Here is a 17,883-nt window from a genome sequence, read left to right as displayed (position 1 = left end):
ACAGTCAATCAAAAAAACCAAAAAAGTAAAAAAGTACCATAGAAAACCCCCCCATACTAAATAGAAGAGAAAAGACATGAAAAAAATAGATAAAAAAGAACATCAGGTTTAGTTTGCTTAACACACCAGCAATTTTCCGTGACTGGTGTACTAGAATGTTACCATCTTGATCTCTTTCTATTTCCAGAGATAGGTAGTTGTTTACCTCACCAAGATCTTTCATGTCAAAGTGCTCTTTCAGTTGAGCTAGGGCGTTATTGTACATTGTGACATCCTTCCAAAAGAACAAAATATCATCAACATAAAACAAGCAATACAGCTTCTTTTGCCCCTCCTCTTTGACAAATACACATGGATCAGCTTTCCCTTGCTGAAAACCTAGAGAAAACAATACTTCAGTGAGTTTTGTGTGCCAACACCGTGCACTTTGTTTGAGACCATAAAGAGACTTCTTCAGAGAACAAACAAATCCCTGTTTTACCTGTACGCCATCAGGTGGAAGCATATAAAGAGATTCACCTAGAGATCCGTACAAAAACACTGTATTCACATCGTGGTGACTAACGTGAAGATTCTCTTCTGCAGCAAGCTTGAGCATAAGCCTAATGCTCTCATACCTCACGGTGGGTGAGTAGGTCTCGTGATAGTCTTCACCTGGTACCTGTGAAAAACCTCTGGCTACCAATCTGGCTTTGTTTCTGACTATCTTGCCATTTTGATCTGTCTTCGCTTTGAAGACCCATTTGCTTCCAAGCAGTTTCATTCCTGGAACTACTGGAACTAGCTCCCATGTTTTGTTCCTCTCTAAGGAATCATGCTCAGCCTTCATGGCAGTTAACCATGGCTCAGCATCCTTTGAATCCAAATCCTGGATTTCTTGGAAGCTTGACCAGACTCAAGGTGTTACTATTAGTAAACAAAGCTCTTAATAGCTTTGGGGGGGGGGAGACTTATCTCTGACTTACCCCATATATGCCCATATATTGACTGCTTCAATCCATGGAATTGGCACTGTTAAAGGTGCCACACGATACCTATTCCGATTTTGTAAGAAATCAATCTTTCAGCGTGGCAGCACCTATACTTTGGAACTCCCTGCCTGTGGACTTCAGGCAAGTGCCCTCCCTGTACGCTTTGCAGTGCCCTCCCATCAGATGTCAAACAACTATTTGACTGTTAGAAGACATCTGAAGGCAGCCTTGTTCGGGGAAGGTTTGAATGGCTGGTGTCCTATTGTGTTTTTAATGTTTTGTTGGGAGCCACCCAGAGTGGCTGGGGCAACCCATTTACATGGGTGACATATAAATATACAACAACAACAACAACAACAACAACAACAACAGTATTTGCTTACAGAAGCCTTCTCAGACATGTAGCACATTGGTGTATGTTTTCATATATATTTTAGTTTATTGCCGATTTTGACTTTCAAATGTTTTTTACTGAAAATTCTATTGTTTTATTCTCTTTGTAATCCACTTTATATATTTTTTTTTTGACATCGCTCCTCCCCCAACCTTTCTGTGTGCTTCTGTTTGGGAGGAAGAAGATGCAGGAGGTTACCATGGGGGCGATCTGTGTACAAGAGGGTTCAGAAAAGGGGTGGGTAACAGGAGGAGGCATGAAGGTGAAGCTCTAGGCCAGGCATAGGAAAACTCGGCCCTCCAGATGTTTTGGGACTACAACTCCCATCATCCATAGCTAACAGGACCCGTGATCAGGGATGATGGGAGTTGTAGTCCCAAAACATCTGGAGGGCCAAGTTTGCCTATACCTGCTCTAGGGCATTGGCATGGGGAAATGGCAAGGGGTTGTTGAGCTGAGAGAGGAGCACAGCCCCTAGTATGTCTATGTGGATGCAAGTTGAGCAATTTAAACACGCTGGTTTACCAAGCGAACTTTTAGAAAGGACTGTAGCTGCAAGCATAATCACTAGAGAAGCATGCTCCACCTTTGAAAGAAAGGGGTTAAGAGGAAGTCAGATTTATGACCTGGAATTGCAACTCTTTCTCCCCCCCACCCCACCCTTTTTCTTTTTTATAACATGATGATTCTCTTATTAAGATTTCTAGAGGGGATAATCTATAGGAGAATAATGTTTCTCCTTTGTGATTACATTACCATATGGAGCCATTTTTCTCGACACCAAGGTCATCCCGTTCTGATGAGCTTTTGAACAGAGCGGCAGGCTCTCTGCCTCTTCTGACAGCAAAGGGCAATATGAGTTATTAACAAGGCAAGGATTGTGATTTTTATTAGTCAATTCCTCATTTACTCCCTCGGAAGAGCAAAACATGAAAAGTCCCACGGGGGGAATTAGAGAGTGTTCGATTGAGTGGCTGTTATTCTGAGTGGGGGGAATCGTTGGCTGCATGGAAAGTTCCAGATCATCTTCTCCCCCACAATTATCTTTTATGAGGATTTGTTCGACCATAAAAATGGAATGGTGATGGGGAAAGGTCAGGGGGTCAAGGGTCCCTGCTGGGTCAGAGGAGAAGTCAGAAATTAAAGGAGGGGGAAATTGTAGGACTGGAAAATGTGCAGAAAAGGACATCCAAAACTAAGCAGTGCCTTATAGGGACACGTTGCAACATTGGGACTTTTCCAGCTTAGGGCAAGTAAGGATGGAATGTGATCAAGGTGTATAACATGGTAAAGGTAAAAAGGTAAGGACCCCTGGATGGTTAAGTCCAGTCACAGGCGACTATGGGGTTGCGGCACTCAACTTGCTTTCAGGCTGAGGGAGCCAGCATTTGTCCACAGACAGCTTTCCGGGTCATGTGGCCAGCATGACTAAACCGCTTCTGGCACAATGGGACACTGTGATGGAAGCCAGAGGCACGGAAACGCCGTTTACCTTCCCGCCTCAGTGGTACCTATTTACCTACTTGCACTGGTGTGCTTTCAAACTGCTAGGTTGGCAGGAGCTGGGGCAGAGCAACAGAAGCTCACCCCATTGCGGGGATTCGAACCGCCGACCTTCTGATTGGCAAGCCCAAGCGTCTCTGTTGTTTAGACCGCAGCGGCATCAATAGCTCAGTGCATAAATACATGTTTTTAACCGAGGAGGTCCAGATTAGGCAGAGGAAAGATTCTTGCCTGAAACCACAGGGAGTTTGGCTGTTCTGTTTTCTAATGCTCCTTTTACATTGCAGGAACTATGGTTTTTTGACCAGCATGTCGTACTAAATACCATCCACAGCAGTCGGCATGGTGTGACACAACAACAGTTGTCATGCAGGTGCCTTTAATATATGCCTTTTGGCCCCTGATAAAAACTTTCTTGTTTAGACAAGTCTACCAAGACGTTTAAAGGGACGTGGGTGGCGCTGTGGGTTAAACCACAGAACCTAGGACTTGCCGAGGTCGGCGGTTTGAATCCTTGCAACGAGGTGAGCTCCCGTTGCTCGGTCCCTGCTCCTGCCAACCTAGCAGTTCGAAAGCACATCAAAGTGCAAGTAGATAAATAGGTACCGCTCCGGCGGGAAGGTAAACGGCGTTTCTGTGCGCTGCTCTGGTTCGCCAGAAGCGGCTTAGTCATGCTGGCCACATGACCCAGAAGCTGTATGCCGGCTCCCTCGGCCACTAAAGCGAGATGAGCGCCGCAACCCGAGTCGGTCACAACTGGACCTAATGTCCAGGGGTCCCTTTACCTTTACCAAGACATTTAGAAGCCCTTAGGCCAGCCTTTCTCAACCTGTGGGTCCCCAGATGGTGTTGAACTACAACTCCCATCACCCCTAGCTCAGGGATGATGGGAGTTGTAGTCCAACAACATCTGGGGACCCACAGGTTGAGAACCACTGCCTTAGGCAATTGTAATCTGTTTTAGTATTTCAACTTTAGTATGTTTTAAAGTATGACTTTATTTTTTCCCCTTGGTTTGGGTTTTTTTTTTTTTTTACAGTCAAGCAGTGTATAAATTTTATGAAATGAATAAATAGGACAACATTGCTATCCCCAGCCCACCTTTCTGTTCCCCCATGAAAAGGGCATGAGATTCACTTGTCCTACTCTAAATTTTGTCACTTTACATCCATGCCATGAACTGGCAGGACAACGGGGAAGAGGATCTCGTGAGGGGTGTAGCCAGGGACTAGGAAATACAGCAGGGGATGGAGAAGTAAGTACTCACAGGGTGATGGAGGATGGCAAGGGGATGGAGGTCAATGCACAGGAAGCAGAGCAGCAGGACCCATCACCAGAGCCAGAGGGGCCCCTGTCTCCACAAACGCAGCAGAAGAGAAGCTCTAGGAGGCTAAGGCAGGAAAGGGCCCAGCTCCCTAGCTGGCCAGGTGGGGCTCACTAGCTCTGGGAGGAGGGGTGTGATTCCTCAGCTGGAGTAGGCTTGGAACAGGTGAGGGTCATCTGTCTCATCAAGCCCAGATGCTGCAATCACAAGGGAAGCAGAGCTGAGGGGCTGTGTCTGCTCAACTGCCCCTGTTGATGGACCATGATTTGGATGCTCCTGGACCTCCATGGGATTGTGCTTTGGCGTTTGTCTCTGGACTTCAGACGTGGCTTTTTGGATCAACCCTGGACCACATTTCCTGGACTTTGGACCGACTCTTAGACTTGGCATTACTGACTTGCTGCCAGGTAAAGCCAAGGGTTCGGGACAGTTTGTGATTTTATATCTTGCGGCAGCTGCAAGCAGGTTCTCCGCCCCTTCCTGGAATGAAATAACACAGAAATAGCGTGCTAAACTTGTAGTAGATTCCACCAGGTTTCCAGAAGGGGCTTTTACGTCACCTGAAAGCTCAGCTATAACATGGAAATTAACAGTAAGGGAAACATCAGGCAAATGTCAGGGAAACGGAATACACTTCCATACAAACGCAGCCTAGGTCTCCTTCTCTGTTCGGCCACTTGTGACATTAAATTCTATAGTTCAGGAACAGAGAGTATAATGAAAAATGAAACTTTCCATTTCAGTGGGGTTTCTCGGAAATGCATATGCATGAATTGGCTTTCAAATGTTAAAGAATTCATCTGCTGCTTTTCTCGATAGAAAATGTTCCCGAGCAGAAAGAAATGGGGGTGGGGGAAGAGTCAAAGCTCCTAACTCAGGACCACAGTTTGACATTCAGGAATGGGGATATAACTGTTCCTCTACATGGTGGTTAAAGATAAAGGCAGTTTAGAGGGAGGGGGATAATTCATCAGTGCCATAGCTTGGGGAACAGCCAGAGCGGCGGCAGACTGCAGAGCATCCATTTTGCATTAAGAAGTTCCCAGATTCAATCCCCAGCATCTTCAGGTAGGGCTTGGCATCTCCCTTGTCCAGAAATCTGGTGAGAAGCTGTCAGTCAATGTCAACATGATCATTGTAAGTTTGCGGGGTGGGGTGGGGAAGCAAAAGTCCTCAAAACTCCTGGGTGCCAGATCCTCCTCATAATTCTTAGATTCAGCAAATCGTAGATTTTAACAGATACTTTGAGTATTAAGAGAAGGGTGCCAGGTGCAGAATTTAGCAGGGTCAAAAATACAGGTCAAACCGGTTTCTCTGGAGAACAGAAGAAAGGTAAGGGGTGACTGACAAAGCAGTTACTCTTTTTATACTGAGGGCCAGACATGATGTTTGGAGTGTCTTGGAAGGTGAGGAAGCCGCAAGGAAAGGAACAGGAACTTCTTCTGTCCTTCATTCCAAGGAAAGTGAGCAGGAGCAAGCACCCTGGATTCTCTCACCGCTCAGATATTGGGGTGCCACGTTAACACTGCTTTTCTAGACACGGGGAGAAGGTGGCCTTCCAAAATGCTTCACATCACTGAGGTTCAAAACCTTCCAAGGTCTCTTTTCTTCTCATAAGAATGCAAGGAGGAGAATCTTCTCAAAAAGACGAGCTATGGAGGTTTATTTTGGCTCCATGCTGCATTCGCCTGAGGTGCTTCTGTATGGAATATATGGAATATATGAACGTTCAAGATGGTTCCTGAAGAAGGGGTCCTTTGATAAATCTTATCAGCTGGAACTTCTGTGAATAGATTTGTCCCTTTTGTATATATTTTCTGGTTTCTGTGCCTCCCTCCTTGGTTACAGTGGTACCTCGGGTTACAGACGCTTCAGGTTACAGACTCCGCTAACCCAGAAATAGTACCTCGGGTTAAGAACTTTGCTTCAGGGTGAGAACAGAAATCACACGGCGGCGGCGGGAGGCCCCATTAGCTAAAGTGGTACCTCAGGTTAAGAACAGTTTCAGGTTAAGAACGGACCTCCAGAACGAATTAAGTTCTTAACCCGAGGTACCACTGTATTTTGTTTCCTTCTACATTTTTTTTTTTTTAAATCACATGAATCTGTTTCAGCCACTGGAGGTCACTATCACATTTGCTAAGCAGAAATGCTCAGTCTGAAAACTTTGTGCTTATTATCATTATCAAAAAGTATAAGTACAGTGGTACCTCGGGTTACATACGCTTCAGGTTACAGACTCTGCTAACCCAGAAATAGTGCTTCAGGTTAAGAACTTTGCTTCAGGATAAGAACAGAAATCATGCTCTGGTGGTGCAGCGGCAGCAGGAGGCCCCATTAGCTAGTCGTGCTTCAGGTGAAGTACAGTTTCAGGTTAAGTACGGACCTCCGGAACGAATTAAATACTTAACCCGAGGTACCACTGTACCTCATAAGTTTGCATGAGACAAAAAAAATTAGAAAAAATAAATTTACAACCAAGCTAAGGCTTTGTATAGCTGTCTGTTTTCCTGCTGATATATAGGGAATCAGACCACTGGTCCACCTAGGTCAGTACTGTCTACACTGACTGGCAGCAGCTCTCTGGGGTTTCAGACAGGGGACATTCCCTGCCTTACTTGGCGATGCTGGGTATTGAACCTAAGACCTTCTGCAATCAAAGCAGAAGCTGTGCTACTAAGCCACAACCCTTCCCCAAAACATGATAGTGCTTTGTGATGACGTTTTCCCTCTCCCATAAGGACCCAAGACATAAATAGATACAAGTGAACAGAAGGACCTGAAAGAGTTGGTAAATCACTCACCTAAACAAAAATTCGTAAGCAGAACACCAGAAGACTCCTAACTGCTTCCCTTTTGGAAACCAAAACTAGGTAATTCTGAACACCAAAATCCAGGGAGAAATTAATTCTGACGAGGAGGGCTTTATTTATTTTTCCAAGTCTGTAGGCTACTCTTTTGAAAGTACCATAGATTTTTTTTTTTTAACCATTTGGAAACACATCTAATGAATGTAGGATCAGGGAACTGAAACTTAAGGGAATATGCTAGGGAGAAATTCAGTCCAGTGAGATTTCAGTATCAACAACACACTTAATTTGCCTGCCTTGGACCAATACACAAACCAAATGACAGCTCTCTCTCTTAAATTCATACATTTGAATTTTGCAGTGTAGTTCTCCAGCCGAAAGGAAAACTGCACAGAAAAGTGTACATTAAGGGGGAAATGTGCACCTAATGCTCTCAATAGTCAAAATAAGGTACAAATAATAATGCATTATTAGGGGCCATTGCTTGCTAAAATCCATATACATCATGTACAAAATCTGCCCACGTTAGGGGCAAAATCTGCATCCAACAATGTGGGTTTTCACGCAAGATTTTCTTTTTAGCTGCAAGCTGATGCGGAAAGGAAAAGAACTGAAATTAAATCTGAAAAAGTGAGAAACATTAGCTGGTTTTGCTGCTTGTTATTGTAATCATTTTCATTTTTATGCATTGTCCTCTGCCCTCCGATTTTAAGTAATCCTTGAAGCTTCTAAATTTTGTGCAGCGCTTAGAGACCAGTGATGTGTCAAGAGACTAATAATTAGTAATAGTAGTAGTAGTAGTAGTAGTAATAATAATAATAATAATAATAATAATAATAATAATAATAATAATTTATTTATACCCCGCCCATCTGGCTGGGTTTCCCCAGCCACTCTGGGCGGCTTCCAACTGAATATTAAAAACAGTACAGCATCAAACATTAAAAACTTCCCTAAAGAGGGCTGCCTTAAGAGGATTACCGGTAAGTAGTCACTTTTTAAGGAGACTGAATAGGGATTCCACATGGAATTTGTCCAGCCCTAAGACTGCACAGGGTGGAGGTAAGTGCAACAAGCCAACCCCCTGGTGAGAAACTGGCTGCTTCAATGAGTTCACAGTCATCCTCGTATGACAAGCGTCATTTGCAAACAGCCATGAAAAAATGCCATTCCCGACACTGTTGTTGCGTATGACTTAATGCGATCTGTTGGTGTTGACTCGGGCAAAGAAGTTCTTGCTGGAGACAGGCTGTCACTTCTGCAAACAGAAGCGACTTGCTTGGGAATCATCCTGGAGAGTCTTTGGGCATTATTTAAAGCATCGCTCTGAAGTCTCACAGTGGAAAGTGATTACCACCCAACAACTGCTCGATAGGCACAAGTCAAATTTATTCAGCGCTACCCGTTTTTCTGCCCAAGGATGAGCTGGCTTCAGAAACCAGTTGGCAGACCATCTCTGCGCTTATAAAGATGTCGGCAGAGGTGACATGAAGGCTGGAAGCCTGCTGTGTGGGAATCCCTTGCAGGTGCCTGGAGACAGTCAGGTTGCATATCCACAGCCATGACCAGAGGGGAAATGACCACTGGGAGGAGTGCAAAGAGAAGAAACATCATCTACAACAGCGAAACCTGATGCCTTCATCTGCCCCAGCTGCAGGAGAATACGTCTCTCCCATATCAGTTTCTTTCTTCTTCTTTTTGAAATATTTTTTACAGTGGAACCTCAGGTTGCGTATGTGATCCGTGCAGGAGTTACGTTCACAACCCGCACCATTCACAACCTGCAGCGCCGCATCTGCGCACGCACGGGTCGCAATTCGGCGCTTCGGTGCATGTGCAAAGTGCGATTTAGCACGTCTGCGCCAGTGCTGAAACCCGGAAGTAACCCGTTCCGGTTCTTCCGGGTTCAGCGTGGTACGCAACCCAAAATTGCGTAACCTAAAGGTACCACTGTATTTGATTTTAAAAGTATAAAATTATAATAATACAGTGGTACCTCTGGTTATGAACTTAATTTGTTCTGGAGGTCCGTTCTTAAGCTGAAACCATTCTTATCCTGAGGCGCAGTTTTGCTATTGGGGCCCCCCGCTGCGCACATGCGCCTATGGCGCACAACTTCTGTTTGCATCCTGGGGCAAAGTTCGTAACCAGGAGCAGCTACTTCTGGGTTAGCGGAGCTCGTAACCTGAAGCATTCATAACCGGAAGCGTTCATAAACAGAGGTACCACTGTACACATCCACATTTGAAGATTCCTCCAAATCTCTGGACTTCCCACCTTCCCCTGTGTGGGTCCTATTATTAAACCGTTTCTTCTGCATCTTTTTCAACAATCCATATTTTATATAAATCCATTATCTACATTGTCTACATTATGAGTGATTGCAATCCTGCTAATGTTTTCATCTGCTTACAGTGATAAATTATAAAATTTTCCCCCATTCTTTGTTAAAGTTTTGGTCTTCTTAGTTCCTGAGCTTTCCGGTCAGTTTTGGCGTGTCGGCGTAGCCCAACACTTTGATTTGTCATTCTTCCCTGGTAGGGAATTTATTTTCTTTCCATCTCTGGGCTAGCAGCATCTGTGCGGCTGTCATCGCATACAGAAGGCCTTCAGCACTGGACCTCAGTGTCCGGGCTGACAGTGGGAGTAGAGACACTCCTTTAGGTATATAGGGCCGAGGCAGTTTAGGGCATTAAAGGGCAGCACCAACACTTGAATTGTGCTTCAAAATGTAATGGGAGCCAATATAGGTCTTTAAGGACCGGTGTAATATGGTCCCAGTGGCTGCTTCCAGCCACCACTCTTGTTGCCACATTCTGGATTAGTCATAGAGGGGCTTATTCTTATAAGAGTCAGTATCTTGGCTAAATGCTTATTAGGGCCAGTGGTCAACCAATGAAGCTGTTGGAAGATTCAGGATAGGCAACAGAAGGTACCATAACCACTCAGCCCATAGTTAAACTCTAGGATGTGCTACCATGGGCTGCGGTGATGACCCCCAATGTGGACAGCTTTTAAAGCAGATCAGACAGATTCATGGAGGGGAAGGTTGTCAATGGCTAGTAGCTCCAGTGGCTTTCAGATGAGCATCTGGTTGGCCACAAAGAATCAGGCCTAGAATCTGTTCCTCGGTTCCTAGAACAAATTAAGGTGTCGTTCATTAACAGGTGATCCCCACCTGAATTGGCAGTCTGCTCAGAAGGCCCTGTAACCTGGGGTTGGCTTTTGTGCATTTATTGGAGGCAACATCGCCTGGCTGCAATTCTTTCCACTGTTTCTAAGCGTGGATATTGGATCCATGCTTGTCCTTGACTAATCTAATCAGCCTCACATGCTTGGCTTGTCTCTGCAGCATCATAAACATCAAATGCCTGCTTTCAATTTCCAGGAACGACGATGACCACTCAGGAACATTAATTGCCCAAATTAAATCCTTCCGTCAGAAAGGAAGATAAATGGCCCCCATTACTGTAGCTAGCGATGCATCCCACACACTTCGAAAGATGGCATTTGTATTGAGAACATAAAGAGCCCTGCTGAATCAGACCGAAGGCTTATCTGGTCCATTAGTCTGTTTACTATGGTGGTCAAGCAGATGTTTCTTTGGTATCCTCAAGACTGGATTGCTACAACGTGTTGTTTTGGGAGCTACCCTTCAGCTTACTTTGGAAATTGCAACTAGTACAAAATGCATCAGTTAAGTTCAGGCTTCCTCAACCTCGGCCCTCTAGATGTTTTTGGCCTACAACTCCCATGATCCCTAGCTAGCAGGACCAGTGGTCAGGGATGATGGGAATTGTAGTCTCAAAACATCTGGAGGGCCGAGGTTGAGGAAGCCTGGCTAAGTTGCTCTGTGGGGCAATGTCTCATCAACATGCATATCCTCCAGCATTTCTCTAATGAAAATAGGGATGCCCTAAGTCCATCATCATCATTTTATTATTTATATGCCACCCATCTGACTGGGTTGCCCCAGCCACTCTGGGCAGCTCCCAACACATATCAAATAATACTAATAATAATAATAATAATAATTTTTTATTTATACCCTGCCCTTCCCGGTTCAGAAAACCGGGCTCAGGGTGGCTAACAACAAATTTAAAACACTTAATTGATGCAACAAAAAACAACATAAAATACAGTATAAAACATGAATAACAATAAATTCAGAATTCAAAAATCAATTTAGGGGGGAAATCCGTCCAATAAACATTAGATGATCACCAGGCCTAGCTGGCTAAATTAGTGCTATTTGGGCCAGTGAGGAGACCAGGGGAGAATTACCGGTAGCTGTGGGATCCCAGAGCAGGTAATCTTCATAAAAAGGGGAGGGGGAGGGAAGGAAGGGGAATAAAAGATCAGACTAAGTTCAAATTGAAAGCCAGGCAGAATAGCTCTGTCTTACAGGCCCTGCGGAAGGAAGTTAAATCCTGCATTAATATATTTTTTTATTAAAAATCCCAATAAAGGGCTGCCTTCAGATGTCTTCTAAAGGTTGTATAGTAACTTATCTCCTTGGCTCAGGGGTGGCATAACTCCATACCCTCCAACAGTTCTCTGACTTGTTATCACGAAAGATTCACAACTGGAGCAAATGTGCTTGAGAAACTTTCGTGCACTCAGGAATAAGGATTGAGCTTCCAGGCACGGGCAACTAGGGTCACATCGAGACTGACACCACCATATATATGACTTTCAGTCACTGTGGGTATTCGGGAAGGGGAGCTGTCACTAAAGGTTTGTTTCGACAGATTCCTGCAAGCTCAGTTTTAATTTGTCTCTTCTTTTTCTGCAGCAGAGGGAATGGGGAAACAAGAGCAAGTGGTCCACCTGCTCAGGTTTCCCAGTTATGGAAATTGCCTCTGGAAAATTGATGCCTAAATGTGACTCAGTTTTGCCTTTGGGGTAGGAGGGTTTTAAAAACAAAAAAACAAAAAAACTTATTCATAGCCAAATATGATAGAGATCGACCTATTCCTGTTCCATGTTAGTTTTGTATGCCTAGGTCCATTCTGATCCTTTTTTGCAGAGGGTTGTTTTTTTAAGGATATGCCCCCTAAAATATGCATTTAAATTGTATGTGTGGGATGCGGGTGGCGCTGTGGGTTAAACCACAGAGCCTAGCACTTACCGATCAGAAGGTTGGCAGTTCAAATCCCTGTGACGGGGTGAGCTTCTGTTGGCCGGTCCCTGCTCCTGCCAACCTAGCAGTTCAAAAGCATGCAGGCAAGTAGATAAATAGGTACCACTCCGGCGGGAAGGTAAACGGTGTTTCTGTGCGCTGCTCTGGTTCGCCAGAAGCAGCTTAGTCATGCTGGCCACATGACCTGGAAGCTGTATGCCGGCTCCCTCGGCCAATAAAGCAAGATGAGCGCCGCAACCCCAGAGTCATCCGCAACCAGACCTAACAGTCAGCGGTCCCTTTACCTTTACTTTTACTTTGTATGCAGGTTATATACTAGAGACCACCATCCTGGCACCTTCTTATGATGCTCACAAAATATCTCAGTATGTAAATGGAATCATAGAATGGTAGAGCTGGAAGGGACCCCAAGAGGGTCATCTATTCTAACCCCCCGAAATACAGGAATCGCAGCTAAAGAATCACTGACCAGTGGCCACCCAACCTCTGTTCAAAACATATTCAATTTCTCTTCAAAAGACCTTTCTTATTTAGATCACAAAGAATATAGATAACACCAGCTCACAGCCAGTCCTCTTATAATCAATGGTTTATCCCAGGCAAGGAAATATGACTGTGTGGAAATATAACTGGGATGTGTAAACAAATATTGATTTGTGGATTTTAAAAAGAAAAAGAAAGATGAGAGAAGAAACAAACCACAAGGAACCTTCTGTTTTCTTCCCTTCTCCTTACACCCCCCCCCTAAATAATTTGTCTGTGTTCTCGCCTGCATTGCAGGGGGTTTGACTAGATCAGGGGTCAACTTTTTCAGCAGGGGCCTGTTCCACTGTCCCTCAGACCTTGTGGGGGGCTGGATTATATTTTGGAAAAAAATAATAGTGAACAAATTCCTATGCCCCACAAATAATCCAGAGATGCATTTTAAATAAAAACACACATTCTACTCATGTAAAAACACCAGGCAGGCCCTACAAATAACCCAGAAGAGGCATTTTAAATAAAAGGACACATTCTACTCATGTAAAAACACACTGATTCCTGGACCGTCTGTGGGCCAGATTGAGAAGGCGATTGGGCCGGATCCGGCCCCCGGGCCTTAGTTTGCCTACCCATGAACTAGATGATACCTTGGGGTATCTTCCAATCTGCAATTCTAGGGTTCTTTGCTCAGCCTTTTTCAGGGCTTCCATCCTGCCTCACTGGGTTTATTCATATTCATAGGGACTAGTGCCACCACTAGGCTTATTATCTTATTGAATGCTTGTTTGCTTTCAACAGACCTGTTTTGTAATATACCGTTCATGGTAGATGATGTTATAAGAATTGCAGGGATGATCAATGTGATTTGGGCGCTTAGGAAAAGCAGTTTGAGATGTGGTGGGTAATGTCTTTGACTTTAGGCAAGGGCTGAGCCAGTCTTTTGGGGTGGGGTCCGAGCATGCTGCCAATGATGGATTCTACACCCACAACACACCAGTCAGAGCAGGGACCATCCCCATTTGGCACCCTTGAAAGCACATGAAGCAAAATGGAATCCTATACATGAGAATTTCACCCAAATGTTCCCTCTCCTTAGATAATGTTCAAGGGCAGTTACTTTTCCCATAAATTGATGGATAACATTGGAGGAAAACAGCAACACAGCACCAGAGATGAGGGAGGAATTTGCTTTTGTTAGCATTTTAATGGAATAGTACTTAATCTGCACTTCTTGAGCCAATCTGCAAACTGAAACACAGCCTTTCTCCAACCAGCCAATGTGTACAGAAATATACATGTCTGGGGAAAGTCTGCATAAAAACACGAATGTCAGTGAAAATAAGATACAAAAATGCATTATATTGGGGAAATTGCTTGCAAAAATGGGTATTAGTCAAAACTGCATATAAATGTGTTTATTGGGAGAAATTTGGACTAAAATGCTGATTAATTTTCATGGGGGTTAAAAAAAATATCTGAAATTGTTATGGAAAGCTAGATAACTGAAGTTAAAAGTTTTAAAAATTAAGAAATAGAACTGAAATTGACAAAAACTCTCCAGAACTCAGTTCCAGCACCTCTCAGGTGGACCCCATTGCCATTATAAGAGAACAAGGATCATGGTGAGTTTTGGCATCTCTTTTTCTAGAAAAATAGCACTGGTGAAACCTTATGGTTGCAAAGAGTTTTATGTTTCAAGGTTGGAAGGATAAACACTAGTCAGACTCAGACTCAATGGTCTGAAGAACTTACCACCCTTTCCACATCATAATAATCAACAATCTTGCTTGGAACCACGAAGGCAGCGGTTCCCAAAATTTGTTCTCCACAGACCACTTGAAAATTGCTGAGGGTCTTTGAAGTCCACTTAGTGGGGGGTTTTTCTGCCTGATGTAGCAATAGTAATGCTCTCTGCTAGGCGTTGTATGATTTTAAATTGTTGTTGTTGTTGTTTAGTCGTGTCTGACTCTTCGTGACTCCATGGACCAGAGCACGCCAGGCACTTCTGTCTTCTACTGCCTCCCGCAGTTTGGTCAGACTCATGTTTGTAGCTTCGAGAACACTGTCCAACCATCTCGTCCTCTGTCGTCCCCTTCTTCTTGTGCCCTCCATCTTTCCCAGCATCAGGGTCTTTTCCAGGGAGTCTTCTCTTCTCATGAGGTGGCCAAAGTATTGGAGCCTCAGCTTGACGATCTGTCCTTCCAGTGAGCACTCAGGGCTAATTTCCTTAAGAATGGATGCATTTGATCTTCTTGCAGTTCATGGGACTCTCAAGAGTCTCCTCCAGCACCATAATTCAAAAGCATCAATTCTTTGGCGATCAGCCTTCTTGATGGTCCAGCTCTCACTTCCATACATCACTACTGGGAAAACCATAGCTTTAACCATACGGACCTTTGTTGGTAAGGTGATGTCTCTGCTTTTTAAAATGCTGTCTAGGTTTGCCATCACCTTTCTCCCAAGGAGCAGGCGTCTTTTAATTTCGTGACTACTGTCACCATCTGCAGTGATCATGATTTCCCGCCCCCAATTCAAACTATAATGCCATAAAATACTATATGAAATTAAAGAAGCAATAAAAATCCAATTAAATATGAACATTCAAGTGCCTCTTCCAGCGCCACTTCAGGTCCATCGCTCTCACCTTTGTTCCCATCTTTTCTTTCTCCCCTCCCCTTCTCCTTCCTCTTCCTCTCCCTTCCTCTCTTTCTGGCTGCTAATCCTCTCCACTCCATTCAAGTTGCCTCTTCTTTCTTCCTCTCTTCCAATGTCTTTCACATTGCTAATCCTCTCCGAAACTGCCTCCCCCAGTCACTTCCAGTACCAGGTTCTAAAAATGGCAAAGCAGCTTGCTGGATCCGCCGTTCTTTACAGACACACCACACAGAATCACAGAAGCATAGAGTTGGAAGGGACCCTAAGGGTCGAATAATCCAACCCCCTGCAATGCAGTAACCACAGCTCAAGAATCTCTGACAGATGGCCACACAACCTCTGTTCACATACCTGCAATGAAGGAGGGTTCACTGCCTTCCCCGGACAACCTGGATGAAGTTAATGGGCCACTTATGTCCATGTACCATAGTTCAGGTCCTACTCTATATGAATGTATAATAATAATAATAATAATAATAATAATATTTATTGTTTATACCCTGCCCATCTGGCTGGGTTTCCCCAGCCACTCTGGGTGGCTTCCAACCGAATACAGTGGTACCTCGGGTTACATACCTTCAGGTTACATGCACTTCAGGTTACAGACTCCCCTAATCCAGAAATAGTACCTCGGGTTAAGAACTTTGCTTCAGGATGAGAACAGAAACCGTACTCCAGCGGTGCAGCGACAGCTGGAGGCCCCATTAGCTAAAGTGGTGCTTCAGGTTAAGAACAGTTTCAGGTTAAGAATGGACCTCTGGGACGAATTAAGAACATAACCCGAGGTACCACACTATTAAAAACAATACAGCATCAGATATTAAAAACTTCCCTAAACAGGGCCGCCTTCAGTTGTCTTTTAAAAGTAAAATAGTTGTTTATTTCCTTAACATCTGATGGGGGGGGGTGTTCCACAGGGCGGGTGCCACTACCGAGAAGGCCCTCTGTCTGGTTCCCTGTAACCTCACTTCTCACAGCGAGGGAACCACCAGAAGGCCCTCGGCACTGGACCTCAGTGTCCGGGCTGAACGATGGCGGTGGAGACGCTCCTTCAGGTATACTGGACCAAGGCCGTTTAGGGCTTTAAAGGTCAGCATCAACACTTTTAATTGTGCTCAGAAACATATTGTATATGTTTAAATTAGTTTTGACAGTCTATTTTAATCTCTTTGGGTGGGTGGACTATGCTTACTGTTAATGAGAGAGCTGAGTCCCGCTCCCCCCCCCCTTTTTAATTTTCTTTTAATTGCAATAACTTTCAAAGAAAGAGAGATCTCAGGATAAGTTGGAACGAGAGGTTTCAGAAGCGTTAATACTGCCTACTGGAGAGCTCTCTTGTCTTTTCGGAGCCTCTGCATGTTAGCTACCTCTTTTCTGCTTACTGCTGACAGGAGACAAAGCACCCTTTGCCACAGGCAAGGGGATTTTTCTGTCTCTCTGAAAGCCCAAAATACTCTGCACTTCATTACGTCCATTCAGATCATGCTGTGCTGAGTGACTGGCTGGTCATTGCAAAGCAAATTTGTTTGGGTTGGTACTTTGAAGGCAGACAGGGAATGGGGGAAGCAATGTATGGCTGCCAGACAGAGGCCATATTCACAACATACATTTAACTTTAAGCAGTCATGGCTTCCCCCAAAGAATCCTGGGAGCTGTAGATTGTTAAAGGTGCTGAGAGTTGTTAGGAGTCTCCTATTCTCCTCAAAAAACAAAAAAACAAAAAAACAAAAACAAAAAAACAGAGACATCACCTTGCCAACAAAGGTCCATATAGTTAAAGCTATGGTTTTCCCAGTAGTGATGTACGGAAGTGAGAGCTGGACCATCAAGAAGGCTGATCGCCGAAGAATTGATGCTTTTGAATTATGGTGCTGGAGGAGACTTTTGAGAGTCCCATGGACTGCAAGAAGACCAAACCTATCCATTCTGATGGAAATCAGCCCTGAGTGCTCACTGGAAGGACAGATGGTCAAGCTGAGGCTCCAATACTTTGGCCGAAGAGAAGACTCCCTGGAAAAGACCCTGATGTTGGGAAAGATGGAAAGCACAGGGAGAAGGGGACAACAGAGGACGAGATGGTTGGACAGTGTTCTCGAAGCTACCAGCATGAGTTTGACCAAACTGCAGGAGGCAGTGGAAGACAGGAGTGCCTGGCGTGCTCTGGTCCATGGGGTCACGAAGAGTCGGACACGACTAAATGACTAAACAACAACAAATTCTCCTCAAAGAGCTATAATTCCAAGAGGGCTTTAACAATCAATCCCTCTTCACAGCAAGCTCTGGGTTGTACTTGAGATATTTTGTTTTGTCCTGCGTTTACGTAGTTTTTTGGAAACTTGATTGAATGCTATTGTTTGTACTTTTATTTTTAATGTAAAACATTTAGAGATTTAATATTATATAAGGTGATATAACAATGATATAAATGAACAAACAGCCATGAAGTCTACATGCTCTGTCCTAGAGATGGGCTGAACATATAATTTTGTCCCACTTTAGTCTTGCTGGTACTCAATCATAGGTCTGTACCCTTCTCCTTGTGTGTGGATTTCTTGGGTGGGGGAATGCATAAAAAGCCTGCATTCAAACTACATGCACCA

This window comes from Podarcis muralis, chromosome 7 (assembly GCF_964188315.1).
Source record: "Podarcis muralis chromosome 7, rPodMur119.hap1.1, whole genome shotgun sequence".
Lineage (NCBI taxonomy): Eukaryota > Metazoa > Chordata > Lepidosauria > Squamata > Lacertidae > Podarcis > Podarcis muralis.
The sequence above is the reverse complement of the archived record's forward strand: the minus strand, read 5'-3'. Positions refer to the sequence as shown.